At 40.1% G+C, this 6,725-nt stretch overlaps 1 long non-coding RNA gene across 1 annotated transcript in view; it reads left to right on the top strand.

Annotated features, from left to right (window-relative positions):
- Positions 1-517: 517 nt before the first annotated feature.
- Positions 518-6,725, top strand: part of LOC116755164 — a 44,940-nt gene continuing 38,732 nt past the window's right edge. Inside the window, exons 1-3 of the long non-coding RNA XR_004350247.1 lie at positions 518-1,188; positions 3,750-3,889; positions 4,332-4,443. This is a non-coding gene — a long non-coding RNA (uncharacterized LOC116755164). The remainder of the gene's footprint in view (positions 1,189-3,749; positions 3,890-4,331; positions 4,444-6,725) is intronic.

Here is a 6,725-nt window from a genome sequence, read left to right as displayed (position 1 = left end):
AATTCTACAGCTAAAATTTGGATGTTTATGGTATCAGTGGTAAGACAGTTCAGGAGCCTAAAATTCCCATAAGGTGCTACTGCTGTAGTGAGTCATTTATCTGAGAAAGATTGACTCAGAAACAGGGATGCTCACCTTCAAGGTCACTGAAAAACACTTTGTATTAAACACATTTTCAGGACTTCCACATGTCATTGGAGGTGACACCAATGACAGGTGACAGAGCAGGTGACACCTGCTCTCAGATGTTTACGTGCCTCTCACGCTGCTCACTGAAAATACACAAGCTGATCAGTGGGAGAAATTGTCCAAAGGCTTTAGCTACATTCTCTGCTTAATATCACCACATGAAACTATGCTTTGCTTTCATTTCTTATATCCCAAAGTAAATATGGTTAAGATAAAAAAGAGGGCATGAGGGTATAAAAACTTTTTTCTTTTTTCTGTTGAATCTGTATACCTGGCCAGTTTTTAGCCAGTTGCTTCCTTATTTTCTTTTGCTTTGAGTTGTCTTGCCTTGCTTTTCTCTTCAAAAATCCTAGATCACCTATTATGTTTCCAATACTATGCAAAAAATCGAAAGAGCCCATCTTTGCCCTTGAAGAGCTCCATCTAATAGGTACTTAGAAAACAAATGAGGATGTGGTCCAGTCTGCAAACAGAGGCATGAGCAGTGATATATGAGAATTTACATGAGTGCAGTGGGAATTTCTTACTATGCCAAGGTAAAAGTTTTTATTTGAAAAATATTGTTTACAAATACAGTGGAGCCATCAATATAATTCATAGTTTATACACAATGAAAATCACAGAGAAACACAAAATCACCTAACAGATCAACTGAAGAGCTGGTACTAAGATTTGATGAGTAATCCATCAACATAGCTCCCAGTCAGCTAGCTCATGTTCTCCGGTGAGTTCTGAAGTGTGTGATGGGGAGTGCGGTTCAGCACCCTGGACAGGCCCCCCCCCTCTGCCCATGCCTTATACAGGAGCATCTGCTCCTGTGTTCCTCCTATACTGGGTGCCATAGGATGACTGGTGAGCAGGACGTGATGTTATTAACAGAATTGTGGTAACAGTTGTTATAACCCTATGCTTGATGAAGGTGCTTTCAGAATACTGCCGAGGACGTGAACACCTCATCGACTTGCTGTTCTGAAGCTCACTCCTTTGTTTACACAGAGTGTAAGTGGCCCTGAGCAGACTGTGGAAGCTCGAGTTATTTGTCAGTGGTTTTTATCAACAGTTACATTAAGCCAGACCTGTTCTTACTGTGAATCTAAATTACAGGTGTGCCATCAGACATGAGTTCTGTTTTGTTTTTGCACTAAAACTGCTGTGTTATTTAGCCTTTGGGAAGAGAAGCTGGAGGTGAGGTGTGTGAGGGAAGATCAGCATTTGAGTTTCTGGATGTGTAATAGCTCTGCCCACCCCAGTGCAGCTAGGCATTTTCACTCTGTGGATAATGCTTGTAGAGTATATAACTGTATGTTCAGAAAATCCAAGGCAAGCACCAGAAAAATTAACATAGTTAAAAACATATATGTGAGTAGCCTGGTTGAAAATTATTTAAAAATCAATAACTTTCCTATATGCCAGCAATAACCCCTTAGAAAATATAATTTAAAAAATGGATCCTAGTAATAAACAGAAAATATTTTAAAAGGCCCGTAAGTAATCTTACCAAGAAATGTGCAGGACTTATATGAAAAAAGTATGAGATATCACCGAGGGTCATAAACATAGAATTTAGTGAGAGGAAATCTTTTTTCCCAGAAGGCAAACAGAATACAATCTTTTATTTCTTCTAAAATTAAGTGTAAATATAAATACAATTGCAATAAAAATTCCAACTGAACTACTCCAAAATGTATCAGTAAAAGTAATGTGAATAATGTGTAAAAATGGCTAAAGCTTCTTTAAAAGAAGAAAAATGATGTGGGGTTGTCATTAATGGATAATAAAACATTATGACAGTGATATTCAATCAAACCATATATGGATAAAATCCAGCATGGTAAAAGGCAGTTTTCTAAAAATAATACATGATTCAATGTATGATGTTGGGACAATGGGCTGTGTATAAGAAAAATATATAATTGAATTAGAATGCAAAAATCATTTCCTACTAGTTTCCTGATATAAACATTATTCACTATATTCAGAGAATAAGAGGTTGTGTCAATGAGAACTGAGATTCCACTTGTGATGATGCAACCCCAGAAACCAGTACTAATACAGAGACCTTGGAGAAGATGGGAGTTTCAGTGTTGCTATGAATAAAAACAACGAAGACGAAAAGAGACCAGACTTGTAATAGGGCATGGGTCTTGGCGAGTAAAGCATGGCCAAAATTTTGGCCTCCCCACTCTCCTCTCCCCCAAGACTCTCTTTGGCCAGGAAACTTTGTGCAGTGCACGTAATGCACCACTGTGCTCGCAGCCAGCCCTGAGTGGGGGTGATGCTCACACATTCTGGAGGGCAGCTTGGCACATCACACATACCTATTGCTGCTTTCAGACTTTCCTGGTATAGAAAGGTATCCCAGGGAGATGAGAGAAAAAGCACAATGGGAAAAAATTTAAATAAGCAAATTACTTATTAATAAGGTGTTAGCTAAGAAATTGTATATACTTATGAAATAACATTCTTTAAAAAATTTTAACGAATATGATAGTTTAATAATTAGCATGTTATTGGAGATAAAATTTACATCTCTTCCACTAACAGCCATGCTAAGCATTTCTGTCTCACTGATAATTGGCAGTTTGTGTCCTTGACACCCTTTCTTCCTTCCTTCCTTCTTCCTTCCTTTCTTCTTCCTTCCTTCCTTCCTTCCTTCCTCCCTCCCTCCCTCCCTTCCTTCCTTCTTTTTTCTTTTTTTTTTGTTTGCCATTCACTGTGTATGTTTAAAACTGAGGAAACATTATAATCAGAAAAAGCACATTCTTAAACAACAACAAAAGTCCACAAAGACTATTTGAAAACAATTCAAGGGATTGGTCTGTTACTTGTTTATAATTAGATAGTGGAAGTCGCAGCTAGAAACATGAACTAGGAACAAGTTTGCAATATGCCTTGAATCCCAAGCAGAGCAGATTGAACTTTATTCTGGGGATGACCGAGAGCATTTGGAAATTTTGAGTAGGAATGGAATGAGACAGATGCAGTGCTTTAAGTATTATTATCTACTTCATAAGGAAAATAGTGTACAGCTGGCTCAGAGCTCTGTCTCCACCCCACCATCTCCAGTCATCAGGTGGTGACCTGCTGGCCATCTCCTGAAGTTCTACTTTATAATCACCTGGTGTGAAAAAAGACAATGAGGTATAAATAAGGTAGCGGCCTGACACCAAGCAAAAGAAAATTTTTAGGCTCTAGATTAGAAATTGTGCTGCAGGCGAGGATGTTAAAGTGAGAAATAGTTTCAAAAAAAAAAAAAAGTGATGAGGTGAGGTGCTGGAATAATCTAAAATGAGATGGGTCAAACCCTGCTAACTTTGAAGAGTAATTGGGATGAGAAGCTGAAATTAGATGGCTTTTGTTTTTTTCTACCTCTTTAATTTCTGCGAGTAATCTGCCATTACCAAAGAATTATGTCTCTTCTTCTAAAGACGGTATAGATTTGAAAGAGCCGTAAATAGCCATTAGTCTCTGATCTTGATTTTTTTATTTTTGACCCAAGAATACAGAGCATGGTGGAAGCCTTTGCAGCCTCCTCTCCCACTTTGTTTTCTTGTTTGCAGCCCTGAAGCTGGAGGTCATAGACACGCCAGTAGCCCATCTGGGAGAGCACGGTCCTTGGGAGCGCACTTCCCCACCTCCTGGCCAGGACCTCCATTGCCGTGTGTATCGCCGACATTCCACCTGCTCTGGGAAGCTATATGTAAGTCATCAGTCACTAAGGGAGCCGTGGTCCTGACCTGAGGAAGGGGCACGCGCTGGACAGTGGTGGCAGAGATGAACTCGTTACTGTCCAGAAAAGACCTGGAAAAAGTGGCACATTTTTTCCTTCCTCCTAAAGGAATGATTTCAAAATTTGGAGGAGGGAAGAGTTCAGAGGAGGGAACAGTTCGGACTAGGAACGTACACAGTCTGAATCCAGGAACATCAAAGAGCCCATGACCTTAGCTTGGGGAAGGGTTTTCTTCGGAGCGTTTGGATGTTTGGTGGCTCCCTTGGCTTTGAGGTGGATGTGGAAAAGCCTTGTTTCAGGGATGCCTTTGTCACTGGTGCAGAAAGTATGGGGAGCTCCCTGCTTTATTAGACTTGCTCTAGGGAGAAAGTAAAGGGGTCTTTAATATCTCATTTCACCTCTTCTGGTCTAGTGATGAGCTGAGAAAGGCAACCTGAGCCTGAGGACAGCTTTGTGATTCCCTGAGGAAAACCAGGGGCTGCCAGTGTTTCCAGAACTTGAGAACAATATATATTGGGAAGCAGGTAAGAAACTCCATCACTCTGTATTTGCTTATCTCTTTGTTGGGATCAAATGTTGGTGATAGATTGGCTTGCTTAATGAGGTGATACACTTTCTACCAAGAAATTTTCCAGACTGTATTGAACGTGACAGTTGAATATTCACTATCATTAGATATTGCAAAGCAAAAGGTCTAAAAACTCCATGAATTTTTTTTTCTTGAATAACATAATTTTCCTAAAAACTATCAAAAAGATGATTGAGTACTGATTCAATGCCCGGGTATATCCAAGTAAAAACTAAACTGCTTAACCAAAATAACATGACTCCAATAGAAAGTATATTAGAAAACACATGCATTGAGCCTTGACTATATTACTGCCTTATGCTGGACACTCTGACATACACTGTCTCATTTACTCCTGACAATAACTCTGTCAGTGAAAGACCAATGTTCCCATTTTACAGATAAGGGCCAGGAGGCTAGTGGAGGTCAAGGGACATCTGGGGTGCACTGGATATGTGATCCTAACCTAATTCTTCTGACAATGATCCAGTGGTCTTCTCTTTCACCAGAAACAAATGGGTGAACTATTAGAACTTACAAAACAGTTCAGTGATTTTCATCTCCAGCTTAAATTTTGATGGGACCAAAGAACCGAAATATTCTTTAATGTTGGTTCATAGCTGGGCGAACAACTCTGGTCCCACCTGTTTGATTTTGGATTTGTAACATTTTGTCAAAATATTTCAATCTTTTATATTTAAAAATCAACATTTATTTATATTTAAAAGTCAACATTTACACTTGTGATCATTAATTGAACATTTATAATCCTATGTCACAGCTGAGCTTTTGCTGAGAATGTTGGTTTGTTTACTCTGGGGTAATTGCATTGTTGTGTACAAATTCCATTCTTACTCAAATCACCATCTAACTCGGTAACTTTCAGTATGGCCAATGAAACTCATTTTCTCTATAACAAACCTCTAAAGGAGAGTTGATTATTATCCTTTCATATAAAAAGAAATGAGGCACAAAACAGTTCAATGGCTGCTTGGATTCATGTGGCTGGTGGTGTAGTTCAAGCTAAAAGGTGCTTTTCAGGTACATCATATATTGCTCAGCTGGAGGCCTCCAAGTTCCTCCTGAACTCTGAGGCTCCACTTTGCTTTAATAACTTAATAGAATGGCTTGAACTCCTATATCATGTGTTACATTATGGGGAGGCTACATTCTTCTCAAACATCCCAAATACTCTGAGCGTTTGCATTTCCATGGTTATATGTTGCTTTGAATTCCCACTGACACCAAATTCTTGTTACCCCAATTGCCAATCTCCTTCTAGAACAAACACTGTTGAATGAGGCATCCCTTTCTAAAGGTTCTTCACCTGTGTCCATCACAGAGAATATATCACTGGGCTTCTTTTCCTCAGCATGCAGCTGGCTTGAGGTTCTCTGTGCTGAGGACCTTCCTTCCATCCAGTTTTCTCTATCCTAAAACCTGTCTTCCAAATATTCAAAATGAATAGTTATTCCTTTTATTTGATATGCATATAAAGACTTTGATTGAAGGTGTCCTATTTAGTCTATGTTTATAGGTAACTTTTTTTTTTTTAATCAATCAAACATATTATGCTTCTCTTAAACATACAAGAAGTTTTCCCCTTAGGAGGAATCTGCCTACAGAGCAGCTATAAGTTCAAATTGCAGCTGAGGTTTTTTTTTTTTTTTTTTTTTGGCGGTACGCGGGCCTCTCACGGCCGCGGCCTCTCCCATTCCGGAGCACAGGCTCCGGACGCGCAGGCTCAGCGGCCATGGCTCACGGGCCCAGCCGCTCCGCGGCATGTGGGATCTTCCCGGACCGGGGCACGAACCCGTGTCCCCTGCATCGGCAGGCGGACTCTCAACCACTGCGCCACCAGGGAAGCCCATGCAGCTGAGTTTTTAAAGTAGAGATTTTGTCTTTTGCTATGTTGATTTCACATTTGGGCAGCTGGAGAGTCTCTGATTGTAATTTCTTTGTGGTTTACAGCTTTATTTTCTCACCCAGTGTTTATTCTCTTTAATAGCAGAAGTATGACTTTTTGGGGGGTGAGAGTCGGAGGACAGTGATGTGCTCCATTGAAACGCCGATTTCCTTGTCTCCCTTTTAGCTGGTGGTAGGCTTGTGGAATTACCCCATCAGTAGTGCTCTCAGGTTCAGGCATGGGGACCTCTGCCCGGAGCTCCACAACTCAGAGGACCCCACATACCACAAATAGACACAAAATAACTTATTAAGGAACACAAATGCCTCTGT

The sequence above is a fragment of the Phocoena sinus genome, chromosome 6 (genome assembly GCF_008692025.1).
Source record: "Phocoena sinus isolate mPhoSin1 chromosome 6, mPhoSin1.pri, whole genome shotgun sequence".
Taxonomy (NCBI): domain Eukaryota; kingdom Metazoa; phylum Chordata; class Mammalia; order Artiodactyla; family Phocoenidae; genus Phocoena; species Phocoena sinus.
The sequence above is the reverse complement of the archived record's forward strand: the minus strand, read 5'-3'. Positions and strand labels throughout refer to the sequence as shown.